Source organism: Delphinapterus leucas, chromosome 21 (assembly GCF_059928025.1).
Source record: "Delphinapterus leucas isolate spDelLeu-1000000601 "Yukka" chromosome 21, BTC_Dleu_Yukka2, whole genome shotgun sequence".
NCBI lineage: Eukaryota > Metazoa > Chordata > Mammalia > Artiodactyla > Monodontidae > Delphinapterus > Delphinapterus leucas.
Window position 1 is genome coordinate 582,792 of NC_143149.1, and position 18,509 is coordinate 601,300.

Below are 18,509 nucleotides of genomic sequence, written 5' to 3' on the forward strand. Positions count from 1 at the left end.
TTAGCTTGGACTAGATTAGGCATTTCTGTTTCATGACACTCATAAATTTGAAAAACCTATAAAACAAAGACTGAATAAACAGCCCAGGCGGGTGGCATCACTGAAAAAAGGTTCACATTTTGAAAAATGAGTGAGGGTATGTGACAAAATGGAAAGGACCACTTTCCACCAGCACTGAGCATAGCTACCTCTTTAATAAAAGAAGGGGGTTGGGAAAAAAATGGCCTTTGTCTTGCATGGTGTCTATAACCTAGTCCGAACAAGAAGGGATTTTTCAAAGCTGCAATGCACAGTGATGTTCACCAATAGGCAAGACATCTGCTATGTCTGGGTGAGTTGAAAAGGAAAAGCCTCTACGTGAGGGACTAGCCTCGGAGTGACACAGGGTGACTGCAGAACCCAGAGGAGGGTGGTCCCACATGAGAACTCGTGGTATTCTCTCCCCTCTTATGTCTAGATTCTCTAATGCTTAGATTGTGCCCTTTCTCTCTCATTTCACTTGTATCTTCTCTTTTCCAAAACTACTTTATTGAGATATTAACTCACAAACCATACAGTGAACCCACTTAAAGTGTACAAGTCAGTGGTTTTTAGCATACACACGGTGGTGTGCAACTATCACCACAGCCAATTTTAGAACATTTTCATCACCCTTGTACCAATTATCAGTCACCTCCCATTTCCCCTCTTACCCCACCACTCCCTCTAGCCCTAGGCAAGCACTAAGCTACTTTCTCTCACTATAGATTTGTCTGCTCTGGACATTTCAAAGAAAAGGGGTCCTACAATATGTAGACTTTTGCGACTGGCTTTTTTCACTTAACATAGTGTTTTCAAGATTCATCCACATTGTAGCATGTGCCAGTAGTCATTTCTTTTTAAGGCCAAATAATATTCCATTGTATAGACACATCATCTTTTATTTATCTGTTTATCAGTTAATGGACATTTGAGTTGTTTCCACTTTTTGGCTATTATGAAAATGCTGCTATGGAACACCATTTTTTTTTTTTTTTTTTTTTTTTTTTTTTTTTGCGGTACGCAGGCCTCTCACTGCTGTGGCCTCTCCCGTTACGGAGCACAGTCTCTGGACGCGCAGGCTCAGCGGCGTGTGGGATCTTCCCGGACCGGGGCACGAACCCGTGTCCCCTGCATCGGCAGGCGGACCCTCAACCACTGCACCACCAGGGAAGCCCCACCATATGTTTTTATTTCTCTTGTGTATATACCTATGAGAGGCATTGCTGGGTCATATTGTATCAGCTCTATGTTTAACCTTTTGAGGAACCGCCAGACTGTTTTCCACAGCGGCTGTGCCACTTTACTTTCTGACCACAAGTGTGTGAGAGTTCCAGTTTCTGTACATCCTCACAACACTTATTATCTGTTGGCTCTCTTTTATGCCACACTGCCAGTGTGTATATACCATATTGTAAACTTGCAGTGAGGAGCTGGACTATAAGTCACTGGCACAGAAACTGGTGCTGAAACCGCAAACTGTCCTCTTAAACAGCAGTGGATTCCGCGGGTCTGCTACACAATTTCATTATTTCTTTATCATTTTTTTCTTTGCCTTCTTTATGCTGCCTTAGTCTTTGAAAATATTTTGTCTGTTAAAGTTAAAATATTCTTTAGCGCTGAAAGTCTACCTCTGAGACTGTATCCGAGAGAAATAAAATCACCTGGACTTAAACAGACATGTACAAATAATGTTTATTATGGCATGGTTGTAAAAATTAAAATAACTGGAATGTTTACCAGAAAGGGAACTGTTAAATACGCGATATATTCCCTGCATGGAAGGCTATGTGGCTATAGCAGAAAGAGTGGGTTTGGACCTATGTTTTCTGTTCTGGAGGGAAGCCTATTATATATATTTTAAGTAAAAAAAATACAAGTTGCAAAGCAGTGTGTAGAGTATGATCCCATTTTTGGAAACTAAGAAAGAGACCCAACAGATTATATAAATGCCTATGGTTTTGAGCATCAATAAAGGGGAGGGGGCCATTAACTGTCAAGATGGACCACACAGAAGGAGACATAAGTGAAGGAAATCAGGAATTTTCTCTTCTATAGTTTTGAATTTTTACTTTGCATGATAATTTCCATTAATTTAAAAACATAAGAAAGAAAGATGAAAGTCTACCTTCTTTTAAGAAAACCAATATATTTTCTTGACTTGCTGTTTAATAGCTCCCATTCAATAATTAGAAATTTCATTTACTACCTTCCCTTGGAGAAGCTGGGTTTTAAAACTCCTTCCTCATTTATTGTAAAGAAATGAAGTTGTCTAAGAAATACAGGAGCAACGTTTTTCTTTTCATTCTTCCCTTTCCCTTCATCATATATGGACTTTTTAAAAGGCGAATAAGCATCTATTTCTTCTATAGTAACAAGCCCCATAACTGAGCGTAGGAAATGGAGAGAAGGATCAATATAAGTGTAATACACAGAAATAAAATAATCTGTAACTGCCTTTAAGTATTTTCCTTGGTCGTTGTCAGCTTGGATGGAATTATATACTTTCTGACATGGAGGCACCATCCTCCAAGGGCGGAGCATAGCCCCAAACTACAAATTGGACAAACATTTCTTATTTGGTACTGGTGGATTCAGTGTCACCACCATCTTACCTGGAGTTCCCTTTTTTGCTGTGTTTGTAAAACGATAAGAAGATCACAGACTAAAACAAGCGTGTGGAATTTTTTTCCCTTTGAGTCCTAATGCATATTTTCTGGGATACTCCAAACTTCCTTACGTTAAAGTTGTCACTCTTTGAACAGAATACCCACCCTTGAACATGCAGTAGAAACTCCAGTGAGGGTATAAATCTAGACTTACAGGATCCTACACAAAACTACATTTTAAAAATTAACTTAAAATCCCACTAAATACCTTAACTTTCCCTACCCCATTTTACTCTCTCTATAAAACGTAAATATCGTCAACAGTATTCAACAGCCTTCTCGATGTACCTATTCATAAGATATTAATATCTAATATTTCTAGAGGACAAAGGAAATGACCACTGTACACCGTATTTACAATGCAATTTATTACTCAAAATACGGGTCTAACGGAAGCCATTGCAGGTTACACCCCTCAGCATTCATCCTGAACTCGGCTGTGAACTGTATGTACCTGTCACTGGAAGTGTGTGGTTGAGACTTGACGGTGAACTTGATGAGAAGCCTGAGAAGGGAAAACCCCAAGTGCATTTGCAAGCAGGGAAAGCAGGATTAGAATGATCAGCCCCAGAGAATATGCATTTTCTTCAAGATAAGATTTGTGAAGCCCCCAGGGGGGGACAAACATGGATACTGAAGAGGAGGCTTGGTGGCTCAAACAAGAAAAATGAGGTTGTGAGTCTGCTGACTTATAAAGAAAAAGCATCTTCGTAGGCATGTACCATGAAGGATTTAGGTACCCACCGCAGAATAGTGCAATTCTGACGTTAGCAACCATTTGTACCCATTTGTAAGGAGAGTAATAACTTTAAACTTGGTTTTTCTCAAAAGCATTCTGAAAATGAATTTGCTTTTTATTTTTTACCCAGTCATTCTTTCTTTAGAACAACCCAGGACCCAGCGATGGATGCTAATACACCTACAACCCTACAACGTATCTGCTGCTATCTGATAATCCAACTGCAGTAGGTATTGGTATAAATATGCGTGTGGTTTGGCGTGAAGCAGCAGGTGTTTAATAATTGTGACTGAAGCAGCACCACAGTGATTCACAATGTGGATCCAAAATTGGCAGTGTGGCAAGGAACCAGATACAAGTTTAGCAGCAAGAGGGTGCTCAGGACATCAGACCAATAAAGGCCGAGGCAGGGGGCAAGGATTACCCCTACTGTGTCCAGAGGAGATCTATAAGCTACATCTATCTACTCACACCTTCTGGCAGGTAATCTACAAAGCAGGTTGGCTGCCAAGTCTGAAAGAGGCACTTACCTACTTAACAGCCAAAATTAGTTAACAATCAGTTAGGAAGGGGAGCTAAAAGAGGGAACTAAGAGGAAAACATTCACATGAAACGATGATAAACTGCAGCTCTTTAACTGGTGTCTTTAAGTACAGAAATTTAAAGCTGAGTAAACATGGCCATCTAAATCCTTTAATCCCACCGCTGACATTCGTAGTGACTGAGAAGGATTAATCATTTTGATCTCTAAATGAATCATTTTAAAGAGTTCATATTTAAAAGGAATAAACTTTGGAGTTGCAGTAATTAGCCTAGGGGATCTGATGTCTGTTTCAGGTTTTTGTCTTTCTTTATGAAACCCTGTTCTCCCGAAGAAAAGGTTTTCTTAGCACCAGGAAGTATTTCAGAAAACATGAAACGGGTTTCAGATTCCTTTCGTTTTTGTAAGATGACAGAGGGTAGAACTGGAAATTCACAGCAGCGCTAAGTGCTGAACGGTAAGACCACATGGTCGTATTTCTTTTGAAGTCTAGGATCAGTTCCCATTATTCACTATAATGGCATCCAAGACTAAATGAAATCTCAGTCTTTAAAATTAAAAGCATTTTGCTCTTGGGTCTCAAATTTTCCTCTTTCACAGTTTCCAACATGCCTGAACGTTTAATCTATTTTCATAATGCAAAAAATACAAAGGAACAAAATAAAAATAAGTGTAAGAAAAAAATGGATATATTCCATTTCACTTCCAAAACAGGATAAAATGGTACAGAGAGACACACAATTAGTATCTTAATCAACAGAGCTATGAATATTATTTTTACATCCGCCAAATGCTATTGGTGATATTCTAAAATTATACGTACATCTTTCATGATTTACATCTCAGAAATATGAATTTAATTCTTTTGACCTATCTGGAAACACACAATATGCGGAAAGATTTAAAAATTATTTATCATTTTAGGGAATTCCAACATTAAAACTGCCAAAACATGTAACCTATATCCAAGAGTTAAAAATGGACCTTTTTTCTATTTGGAAATGGATGAAAATATTTGAAAGGCATGGTCCCAACTGTGCCACCAAGTCGGCCTTCTCTCCCTCGGCACTGTCCTGGAAAGGCTGGGGGTGCTATTATCTTAGTGGGCAAAATGTCTTTATCCAGCAAAACACTGTAGTGCATTGGCAGCAGAGGTGGTCTCTAAAAGGACTGTGCTTGTGGTTCAGTGGAGACAATGTGACTGTCCCAGGACCAAGTGAAATGTCATCTTGGCTGAAGCTGGATGAAAAGAGAAAGCAAACCCCAGACTTCCCACATTCAGCTACACTTGTTTGAGCATGCCTAGTTTGGGGGGTTGTTTTTTAAAGTTATTACTGCTTAGGTAAATTCTATATGCAGTGAAGTACACAAATCTTAAGTGGACACTTTCAGTGAGTTCTAACATATGTTCCCACCACGAAGCCCAACTAAACATGGCACATCTCCTTCACGCCCACAAAGTTCCCGTATCCCCTGAAGTCAATCCTCGTCATCATAGGCAACTACTGTTCTGACTTCTTTTTTTTTTTTTTTTGCGGTACGCGGGCCTCTCACTGCTGTGGCCTCTCCCGTTGCGGAGCACAGGCTCCGGACGCGCAGGCTCAGCGGCCATGGCTCACGGGCCCAGCCGCTCCGCGGCACGTGGGATCTTCCCGGACCGGGGCACGAACCCGCGTCACCTGCATCGGCAGGCGGACTCTCAACCGCTGCGCCACCAGGGAAGCCCCTGACTTCTTTTATCATAGATAAGTTTTGTCTGTTCTTGAACTGAATATAAACAGTCACACAGTATCGACTATGGATCCTTTCACTTAATGGAATGCTTTTGAGGTTCTTCCACATTGTTGCGATATCAGTAATTCATCTTTGGTATTACCAGGCTGTGTTCTATTGCATGAATGGAACTACAATTTGTAACATCCATTCACATGGTGATTCCTGTTCGGGTTGATTATGGAGAAAGCTGCTATGAAGATAAAGCTTCATTTGTCTTATATGTAAATACTTAGGATATGCATTGCTCGGTCAAAAGGAAGATGTTATTTTTAAGTTTACATAAGAAGTTGCCAAACAGTTTCTGAAAATCTTGCCATTCTGCATTTCGCACTCCCGCCAGCAATGTATGAGAGTCCGGTTGTTCCACATCCTTACAGATATTTGGTGCTGCGGAATTTTTTACTTTAGCCATTCCAGTGGGTGAGTGGTAATATGTCGTCGTAGTTTTAATTTTCAGTTCCCTGATGGCTAATGATGTTGAGCACTGTTTCAGGTACTCATCTGACATTTGTGTATTTTCCATGTAGTTCTGAAGGATTTTGTCCATTTTTAAATTGCATTGTTAATCTTTTTATTATTGAGTTATAGGAGCTCTTTATATAGTCTGGATATAAGTCCTTTGTCATATATATGACATATACGTATATATGTGTATATATGCATGCATATGACAAATATATATACTGTCATATATATGTGTGTGTATGTATACATATATATATATATATATATATATATATATATATACAATTTTCTCTTACACTGTGGCTTGCTGTTTCATTTTCTTAAAGGTATTTTCTGATAAGTAGAAGTTCTAATGTTGATGAAGTCCAATTTATCAACTTTCTTTTTCTTTTATGTTTTGTCCTTTTTATGACCTAAGCTATCTATGCTTACTTCAACGTTGCAAGCATATTCAAGAACATGGTTAGCTTTTTCTGTGGTTTTCTTAAAAGGGCTTGTTTTTTTCTTGTAAATTAGGAAGGCGAAAGAGTAGGAAAATAATAGGATCAGACTCTGTTTATTTCTGGCTCTAGAACTCACCAGCTGTTGACTGAGCGAGCATTTTCACAAGTCTGGGTCTCAGTTTTCCTCATCTATAAAATGGACTTAGAGGAGCTCAGATATCTCCCAACCGTAAGTTTATGCAGAGGCATAAAGAAGGTAGCACAATGGACCATGAAACAAGGCTGAGAACAATAGTATCATGAGTCCAAGCAGGAGGAAAAGGAAGAGAATAGACCTTGGTAAAAGTACGGGTCACAAGGGTTAAAATGCCCTTTAGTACCAGGAACTTTGGGTTTATATTTCATCCCTAAACTAAATCAGAAACCCTGTGCCATGCTCCTACTGTGCCTGGAATTCATCCTGAATCGAAAACCAACCCTCAGGACAGTGTGAACATTAACAACGGTACCTGCCTGTCTGGAAAGGTGCTTCTCCTCCCCACTCCTATGGCTCCAAGACAGGGATTATTTTTGCCTTTGACCTTTGATGATTTAGAGCGGCAGGTTTTCCCTCATAGCCCCACTGTCCAAATACAACCTCTGTGAATATTTTACTGTTTTTTCTTTCCTTTCTCTTTCTTTCTTTTTTTGTAATTCTGCAAATGGATTTTGTTGTGTTTATTTCAATACTTTTAAGAGTTTTTGAGTCAGGTTTTGTGTGATGCAATTCACAAGTTGGTCTTTTTTTTTTTTTTTGGCTTCTTCCTAATCCCAAACTTCACAGTTGTACAGCAAGTCCTTGCTGTAGGAATCAATGTATTGCGTTTAGATGTTGATAATGGATCACTATATATTTTTCAATGGAAACAACATGGAGGAAGGCCCGATGGAACACGCAGGTGTATTAGGTCACCTGGATGGAAGAACATTCTAGGGTGTGACTCCAATGTACAAGGCTGTCTGTCTGAAAAGAATGTGTGCAGAATTCCAAACAGGAACACCTGTCACTATGGTTGCTTCTCCCATTCATTTTCTGCTTACCAAGCTGGGAGGAACTTCCTCAGCAAATCACTGGTGGTCACCTGGTTCACAGATGCTCTACGAGGGATGCCAGGACACGAGCTGTGCAGGGGGGGATGCAGGGGCCCGGATGAGCTACTGCTTTTCTCAGACTAATAGGAAAACTCATGACCTTTTCATGTGTTCACTGACCACTTGAATTTGCTCTTCTGTGAATTGAAGCTATTTCCCATTGGGTTGTCTTTCTGTTTTCAATTTGTAAAAGTCACTCGTACTTTATTTTCTGTGTGTGTGTGTGTGTGTGTGTGTGTGTATCTTTTATCTGTCACATGGACTATAAACATATTTCCCAACAAAATAATTTTGTTCGTGGTATGCTTATTTATATTTTATATAAAAGATTTTAAGTAAAAAAATAATCATATAAGGCTTCTCTTCTGGTTTTTTAAATTTCAATTAGAATGGTCTCCTCTATTCTCGGGATGTACATAGTCCCTGGGGCAGGCTGTGTAGATTCACAACCAGTTTTTCCTTGCCTTCCTCTGTTATAAAAGCTGGAAAGCAAAAATAGTAAAATGTTCCCTCTTCTCATGCAGCTAAGCGTAGCCAAGGATAACAGTTGTGAAAAAAAGAGATGCAAGAAGACGTCTCTGGGGAGTGAAAGGAAATAGTCCAATGGAGAGAAACCCTTCTCACTTTTGCTTTGGTTCTATTTCAACAGGAATATGAAAATGCAGCAAACATCTGGGGATCCGTGGGACAAAGACCACATGCTACAGATGACTGAGCCAAGAAAGATAGAAGGTACCTGGGGCCCTGATGGCATCTTTGAACCCTGGACGGTCTGCCTCTGGACTTCTTGTTTTGTAAGAAAATAATTCTGTTAGGTGTTTAAACCACTGTTTCTGGAACTTTCTGCTACTCACAGGTCAAGTCATTGCTACTTTATTCAGTCTCTCAAATCAACTTCTAGAGTTCTTATTGCTTTATTTTTTACATTTGTCTTTAATCCATCTTAATTTATTTTTGAATATGCTGAAAGATATGGGTCCAATTTTATATTCTTCCAGATGGATAACCAGTTGTGCCAGCACCATTTATCAAATCCCAATGAATAGAAAAACCATTTTTTGTTTTATGCTAAATTTCCCTGTATGCTAGGATCTATTTCTGAAATTTTAGCCAACTCCACTGATCAACTTGTCTTTATTTACGCCAATATCTTATAGACGTGATTACATGGCTTTATACTATTTTAAACAATATATGGTAAGACCCTTTTATCCTCACTTTTGAATATATTTTTGACATTTATTCTTCCACATTAATTTTCAGATCACTTTCTCCAATTAAACATAAGCCTTGACTCCTATGCATTTATTTTCATAGAACTGATATTTTTATATCTGTCTTCCCATCCGAAAACATTGACTGTCTTTCCATTTATTCAGATCTGTTGTCTGTCTCACAATAATATTTACAGATCTCTTCATATTAGGTCCTATACCACTCTTGTTAACATTTATTCCAGAGAACTTTATAGTGTTTGTTGCCATTGTGGTAGGATATTTTTTTTCTGACTGCCAAGTTTAGCCAATTATTGTTTAATAAGTACTTAATGGTATACAACATGCATCAGGTATTATTCTAAGCAGTTTATATATATCAGCGCGTTTCATTGTCAGCAAACCGTAGATTGAAAGCTAAAGCACAATGTACATAGAAGGAAACTGAAGCACAGAGAAATTAAGTGATTTGTTCAAGCAAGTTACTCGGCCAAAATGAGGTAACTTGCCGCTTGGTTAATGAATGGCAGATGTGGGTCTCAAACACATATCTTCATCCAGAATATATACTCTTAGCTATTATGCTAAATATACTACCAGTGATGTCCATAGATTCATCTTGCATTTACCCAAGTACCAATTTGCTTCAAACTTGAAAAAAATTTTTCTAGTGGTTTTTATTTCACATGGTTTTTTGTATGTACAAAATCAATCACATATTTAGCAGAAGTGCTAATTTTAACGTTTTCCAAAATATATATCAATTGTTTCATTTTCTTCTCTTACTACAATTGCTAAAATGTCTAAACCATTTTGCATAGTAATTGTGAGGGTAGGTGAGCCTTTTTTGTGTTACTGATTTTAACTGAAATAGTCCTAGAATCTTACCCTTGAGAATGCTTTTTTTTTTTTTTTTGCTGTACGCGGGCCTCTCACTGTTGTGGCCTCTCCCGTTGCGGAGCACAGGCTCCGGACGCGCAGGCTCAGCGGCCATGGCTCACGGGCCCAGCCGCTCCGCGGCGTGTGGGATCCTCCCGGACCGGGGCACGAACCCGTGTCCCCTGCATCGGCAGGCGGACTCTCAACCACTGCGCCACCAGGGAAGCCCTAATTTTTTTGATTGATCATCTTACACGACTAACATATTTGTTTTTTTTCCTTCTTGTTTACTTAGTGAGTTTTATTTTAATCAGGAATGGGTTTAAAATTTTATCCCAAACCTTTTCATCATCTAGTGATAAGATCATGCTTTTCTACACTGATTTATTAATCTAATTATGTTAATAGATTTCCCAACATTGAAAAATCCTTGCATCATCACCCAGGATTAGTAACCACTTGGTTATTAATCTGGTCCAGACTGTTACCCTTTTTATACATTGCTAGATTCTTATATACAAATGGTTATTTAGAACTTTCATTACATACATATTGAGAAGAAATTTTGGTCTAGATAGTTTCTTTTTTGCACTATGTTAATCAAGTTTTGTTGTTAAGGTTATGTCAACCTCACAATATGAATTTTAGTGCTTTCCATCTTTTTCTTTTCTTTTTTATTTTTTTGGTGTTGAATAGCTTTTTGAACTATGGACTTACATGACCTTTGAAGGTTATGTAAGGTTTACCTAGGACCCTATCTGGTACTTTTCAATGGCGTCCCTTTTAATCACCTTGCTAATCTCTTTTGAGGTAACTGATTCTGATGACTTTTCTCCATGTTTTGAAATAATTTGGGGTTGATCATATTTTACTAAGAAAAAATAAATTTCCCTAGATTTAAAAAAATGTGTTGTTTGGAGCAGTTCCTTTTCGTTGTTATGATGTGTTCAGTATCTCTCCTTATTTTCGTTCTCATTATTCTTTAATCGGGACCATCGGGGCTTTCTGGTTTCTTAGACTTCTTAAAGAATCAACTTTTTGTTTGTTTTTAATTTAAGTTTATCACGATGATCTACTTCTTCCTATTTTCCTTTGGTTCCTTTTTCCCGATATTTCACTTATTTCTTAATATATACAGTATGTTCATTTTTGTTGGTCTTTTTAGATCTGTCTCTGAAGGAGGTGAACCACATATCCCTCAATAAATGTGTTTTAACAACATTTTTTCCCTAAAAGCTTCTGCTTTGTAAATTTAGCTGCTATATTGTGTAATGTATGCACTTTAAGAGTATTCATCCCGTTGTCTCTTACCATTTACTTAGTGGTTCTCTTTACCCTGTTTAGTGTTTTTAATTGCAAATTCCACCTTTCCTAATATTAATACTGCCAATCCTACTTTCTTTTTGTTTGTATTCACCTGATATCTCTTGATATCCATCTCTTTATTCTCAACCACTTTTTAACCATTTTAAGTCTGTTTCTTATAAATACCAATAACGTTTATAAATCAGCTGGTTAGTTTCTGTTTGTGTCAAAATTCAGTTCATTTCTATTTCATGTAATATGTCATATGGGAGAGTTCACGTCTTCCATCTTGTTTTATGGTTATTCATGATTTTACCTGTTTCCTCTTTTTCCTTGGAGCTGTTTTTGCTAAATCGATCAGATTGCTATTCATGCCTTTTCCCCCCTGCTAATTAGGTAGGTCTATTGTGCTTTCTTCATTTCACTAATGATTACCTTCCCTTCCCTGACATTCATATTCAAATACATATTTTTCATTACCACATGAATGAAAGATAGCAATTATTCCCCTCCACTAAAGCTCTGTTCCATAACTGTTTCTCCCCTCTTTCTTCAGATGAGATTTTTGGAACACTTAATTTCCCTACCAGCTTCTCCCAACTATTGGATTTTGCTGATATGGAAGGAGCTTTATTTCTAGTCTTTTCTTAGGGTTTCCCTTGTAGTGGTTCTTGCACATTTCCACTCGCTCTATCGTCATTTGGGATTTGACCGCACATATACTGCATGGTGGGTGGTTCACCACGTTTTCCTTTCCTTTCACAGGTAGTGACTCTGATTCAGTTGGTATCACTTCTTGAATACTTCAGATGGTGCACATTGGTGATACAGTCTCTGAATCTCTGCATGTCCCTAAATATCTTGCATCTACTCTGAGAGATGGATGATATCTTCTCTGCATATAGAACCCTTGGGTTGTAGTCTTTTCCTTGTGGTAGAAAGTTATTCTGTTGTCTTCTGGTTTTCACTGTTGATGAGGAGAGATTCATTAGTTTTATATTTGTTTCTTTTGTAAGTCACAAGAAGAGAAACTTGTTTTTCTTTCTCTAGAATCTTGTAAAATATCTTTATCCACAAAGTTAAAGAATTTCTCGAGGATGTGCTAAGGTGTGTGCGTGTGTGTTTTCTTAATTTTACCTGGAACTTCATCTTCTGAGTCATTTCTTCTACTTGGTCTTCAAAACCAGTCATCTGGAGTTCAGCAATGACCACCCTTCCTTCTTCAACATATCTATTCTGTTTTTTTGGTTTGTAAATTATGGCTTTCCCCACCTTAGCGTTCGGCCGTTACTGCTGGTTTTGCTGCTGTGCTTTTTTTTTTGTACTTAGATGTCTGAGAGTGCTCTTATTATAATCTTTCATTTGGGTTTGGGTTTTCCTTTTCTTCCCATCGCTCATTTGCATTCAGAGCTTCCTGATCTGTTTTGTATCCTACCTCACTTCCTACGTGCTGGGCGCCATTAAGCTTGTTGCTGCTTTCCTGGGGGCTGCCTTGGAAGCAGTGACAAGTCGTCTTAGTTGCTGGGGACAAGCCTTTCTACTCCGCGAGTTCCGGGGCTGGCACTCTCACAGTACTGGAGTGGAGAAAAGGCATCCACTTAGGCTCCCTCTGCTCCCGAGGGGCCAAGGAAGAGAGCTGCCCCTGCAGCACGACGTCCACCCCCGTGAGTAGTGTGGGAGGGGCCGGGGAGCCTCTCTCCGGCACCGTGAAGCCACAGCGTCCTCTCTGATCCTCACGCTAGGGCTTCACCCCACTTCGAGCTTTCATCTGGCCCAAGAAGAAAGGCACGTGCATCGGCTTTTTCCACCAGGACCCTAAGAGGGTTCTAGACCTCATGTGCACCCATATCACTGCTCAGCTCAGGAGGGGTAAAGAGCCATTTGGGAGAGGGGTAAATGAGGCATCACTCGAACAACCCTTATACCAGAGTCCTGGATACATGTGTACAGAAAAACTCAGACCGCGCCTCTAATGCCCTTTTGTTTCTCAAAAGAGGGTCACATTTGGTCAGGGGAAGGTCTAGCGTCCGGAATCTTGTATAAAAGATGGACCGGGTCTCAGGACACAGCCCACCAAGCAGGTGCAGCAGGTGCAGTAGGAGGCTTCAGGGCTTGTGGCGTCTCCTTTCCCACCAACTCTACTGGAACCAGCCTTGGGCCAGCAATACCATGAGGCGAGAAGTCGTGTCTATGGGAGCTGGGGGTTGCTGAGCACCCCTGATGGCGACAAGCAGGAAGAGAAGGCAAATCCCAGAGCAGCGGTGAGGAAAGAGGAGAGTTGCTGGGACCAGAAGCAGGCAGTCAGGGAGCCCCACTCAGAAATCAGTGACCTTCCTCCTTCCCTTTCCTACTTTGTAAATGTATTATGTATTTTGATTTCAGGTGCGTACAAACACAGACATAAGGCTGTCTGCTTTTCAAATTTAAAAACAGGTAACCTTCCTCCCCTGACATTCTATAAATGGAGAATAAATGGTAGGCTTTTCATTTTAAAATTCTGAAATTCACAACCACAACACTGATGACTGACTAACGGGTAAACACTTCGGGTTAAGACTATCTCAGAGGTGTTTTTCCTTTTTTTTCCAGGGTTAGGGCTCTATGGAAAAAAAGTGTTCCCACTTCCAGATATCACCTCATTTCAAACTTCACCTTCACGGCCAATGTTCCTCACTGGAGTTGATGAGCTTCCGCATTTGGTCAAGGACATCACAGGCAATGTACATAGTGCGGAGAAGGAAAGATCTTTTATTTTATCACTTCTCTAAAAACTGTGGGATGATCTTACGCAGCTGTTTCATAAGAAATGTGTCTCAGATCTGACAGGATAAATTCCCTTCAAAGATGAATCAAAGAAAATAGTATCCAAGGATGCCAAAGAAGCCACTATTAGCCTAAGCCCATCACACCTACAGAGAGCTCCACAGCTGCTAAAAGGACTATTCCCACCACCCAGTAAACCACACGGAGAGATTTAAAAGGAGAGAAAGAGATCTGTGTGAGAACCGGTCAAATGACACATTACTGTGAAAAGGAAATCCTCCTTAGCTTTACAGTATCTGAATATAACACATAGTTAACAATAGTCACTTGCCAGTCAGTAAAGCCGTAAAAAATGATTAAAATTAAGTTTGATAATAGGCCATAAAATTGGTCGATAAAAATAAAAATACTACATTTCTTTTTTTTAAGGTTGACTAAAATCATTGTGTTTCTAGATTTGAATTCTCCATGTAATTGCATTAACAGGCGTCTCTACTCTCCCTTCTTGCAGCTGAAGCTGCGTTTTCCTGTGTCATTCAAAGAAGAAGTGGATTTGGACTGGCAAGGCGCTTTGAAACTCCATGGACAAGCTCAATGAGCATGATTCTTTGGAAGAGTTTCAACGGTCTTTGGCTACCATTAATATTTTTAATCTTTCATTTTTATTATGTGTATGATGTCAGGAGCTGTGGCAGGAAGCACATTTTGTCAATTAAATAATTAATACCACAGCATAATAGTCAGGGAGGAAAAACTGACATTTGTCAGGTTCAAAGAAAATGAAAGGCTGGGAGGATTCTTCATCATGCGTGCTTGGGAAACACATCACCCGATAGCAGACTTTCCCTTGTTCCTTTCGCACCTCATCTGCCGCTCCTGCTACAAATATTCCCCACATCAAAGCAGACGAAAGAAAAAGCATTTGCGATGCTTCCCGCTTCCCCACATGCTCATCCACCCAATCACAAAATCACGCCCATTTTATTTCCCAAATATGTGTCCAGTCTCCTCATTTCTCTCGATCGGTACCATCAAAATTGGCTAAGACTGACTCCACGAAACCAAAGGGCAAGGTTGACACTGAATTGCCAGTTTTCTGCCTTGGCAACTGCACAGAGGTTAGAAGCCTGAGCACCTGGGGGCAGACAGGCCTGGGTTCAAGTCCCAGCACGGCCCTCACTGGCCATGGGATCCCAGGCCTCCAAGCCTCGACCGTCTCAACCTGTGAAAGGACGATGCCCCTGGGCCCTACGTCCCGAGGTGCTGTGAGAGTTCGGTGATGGTGCACGTGACTCCGAGCACACTGACTGGAACGAGGTAAGGAATCAGCACACCTCAGCTGTCCATAGCAGTGCATTCCATTTACGCTCTTAATACGACCCGATTTATGAACACGTCAACTGAATGGCAGCACCTCCGCACGCTGCACTTTTGCTTTTCCTTTCACCTCCGCTCTGAAACCTCTTCTCACCACTGCACTTGGCCGCTCCTGACAAGAGGCCCCTGGCGGCTGCCTTGTCTCTGTCCCTTCCCTCTGCCCCGTTCACTCTCTAGTCCTTGGCTGGCAAGGAGCTAGGTGACAGGGATGTTTGGTCCCCTAAGACTTTGGTTCCGGGCTTTCCACAGATGGCCTCGCCGTGTCGTGAGCAACAGTGTGCACTGGACAAACGCTGCCTGGGAGGTGAAAACTTCAGCTCGCTATTTTTAACCCGTTAAGCATCCTCTCTGCCTAAACTAAACGCTTGCTTGGGGCAGAGACGCGCTTCCTCGGCGCATCACGCCACATGTGCTGCTTTGTTCCCTCTCACGGGATCCCACAATGTAGCTTCTTCTTTGCCAACAGGGCACTAAAAGTTATTTTTGTTACAAAAGGTGAGACTTCACACCGGGTTCAGACTGCCTGCATTTCTACAGTACCTGCTGTTTTTGATACTGGTGGAAAATGTACTCTGATAATCTCTGTTCACTGTGTAGAGATTATGAAGGAAGAAATGGGGTTTAGAATGATCACACATGGGACAATGAACTCAAGTCCCTTAATTTAGCAAGAGTACCTATCTCAAATAGCTGCTCTGTATTTCCCTTAAAAACTGGATTTGAAACGTTAAGCAAGTTTTTCCTCTTTCGTATAATTTGATACCTGTAATTAGTAAGGCATGCTTTCGCGGGGAACACAATCTCTCTGGCAAATCAAATGAGGTTTCTTGACGTAAACTGGTTTAGGTGAGGGAACACTATTTCAATCTATTGAGGGTGGCTCTTTCCACAACGTAGAGAAGAAAAGAACCATGGAAAAGTTCAAACTTTGGAATGATTTATAGCATTGTTACTTTTTCTTAAGTTTGTTCCTGTTCAGTATTAAACTGTTACTCACACGTCTGTAAGGTGACTGGAAAATAATGAATATATTCTTTATTTCTGAAGTTTAATTTATTTTTCCTTGTTTCTTGATAAGATTAGCTACGGGATGCTAAGTTCTAGGTAAATGAACTGTGCAATGCAGATGTAAGAGGATTTTATTTTTCTTAGTGGTAACGTTGCCCACATCTCAAGACTGTGTTGGAAGGAACAAAATGTCCCTCTGTATGCCTAATTTTAAAGAAGCCACTGTCTTTAAAGCATGGAAATCAGTAGGGTTAGGACTGTGAACTCGAGTTACAGAAGTCGCTATTGCACTGGTAGAACACGCAGGCAGAAAACAGAGTGTAAAAGTGTCCAACAAACGCATGGGAAGGACCAAACCATAATGGATTACATTATGGGAAACTAGGATGTTTTAAGGCCTAAACTGAACGTCCCAAAATGCCTTCGAGAGAGGAAATGGAACCCCTGTGACGCAGGCTCTTCTATAAACAGACACAAACAGCTGGGCCAGATGGATCACGAGATGATCCAGAGGAAGAATTCTTACTTTCTCATGAGGGAAAGATGAGTTTCCTCACACCAGTTCTAACTACAAAGACAGTGTCTGTGTGCACCTTCCTGAGCCTGGCGGGGAGCCCTGGAGACCTGGGTTTCAAGTTTATGCACCAACACTTGGACCACACGCAGAATCGCAACCTCACGTACGAAATGTGGGGTGTGGGATGATTCTTTACATGGGTCCATACCTGCATCTGGGTCCATGTGTCCACAGGTGGCTTTCTACTTTTAATGTGGGATACTCGGGGATCATCTAATATCTCAAAGTCTAAATCAGAGGATAGGACATCAATCTAAGAAATAATCATATCACCTCGAAGGGAAAAAAGTGACACCTGCAAGTTAGCAGGAGCCGAGCGTGCTTCGCTCTGCTAGAGCGATGACCTACCTTGCCTGGCGAGCTCATCTGCTTCTCTGTGAACCAAATCCTTTACTCTGTTTCCATAAAGCAGCCGCGAGGAATCGTGATCAAAAGCTTTCAGGGTCTCACTGGAACTGTAGGACTTCTGTGTAGGAACCCTGCACTCCGCACTGTCTGCTGAGGAATTAGCACAGCGCCGCTCCCTCTCCCGTCTGTTCTTGGTCAGGGAGCAGTAAGGCCTACGTTCCTTCACATCCATACTTCATTCCTTCCGGGCGCACATCAGTCCTGGCTGTGGCGAAGTGTGCTCAGGGTTCCATTCTCACTGGCCTGTCTGTGAAGATAAAAGGTTTGCACGATGTCAGCGTCACATTCGCCTACAAACTGACTGTACCCTTCTCAATCTGGAGAATGGTGGAAAGTAAGGGTATTATTGCTTATTGAGCAAACTTGCTTTCCACAAGAAATGAAAATTCGTGAAATCAGTGTAAAATGTCCTGTATTATCAGGAAGTGAGGCACACGTTCTGGTAATGAGAGCTATGGGTGCTTGTTTAAGCTACTAGATATGATTTTTCACATTAATACAAAAAAAGAAGTAAGGTCAACCACAAATTTTGATACAGAAGCTAGCTAAAAATTGGTCTTGACGTTTTCTAAATTTTCCACAATGGAAAAGTTTTCTCTTGCTGCATTTTCTCCATTCATAAAAAATTACCTTTCTTTTTCTTACAAAAACGCATACTACTTTTATTTATTTATTTATTGAAGATTAGGAGCAAATTGGGAGCTTCACAGAAGTAAAACTTTGTCAAGTGCATTGAACGTTTGATTATTTTTCACAAAGACGTTTCCTTCAGAGGGCACAATTATCATGTGTTAATGACCTAAATGTCTTGACAGGTGGAAAAAAGCGGATCCTTCTCTTCTACTCCTCTCCTTCAAAAGCGCTGTGCTTTCTAGAAAATGAATTTAATCAGCACTATCTTGATTTTTAAGGCAATGCAAGTAGCTAAATTGATGGGATAGTTTCCTGCAGGGGCCGGTAGCGAGAATGAGTTAGAAGGAGCAGGGCGAATTGTGTTTCTCTGCCTAGCAACTCTCTTTTTCCTGAATTTGCTAAAAGGACAGGGGTCAGGGTGGGTAGAAAAGGCTCTGCTGCTGAAGATACAGGGCCCAGAAGAGGGAGGGCCGTATCCACATTCTACACCGTGGTCCAGGGCTCATCCACATTCTACGTGGTCCTCCTTTCAATTCTTTCTCCTTTTGTCTTTCCTTTCAGTC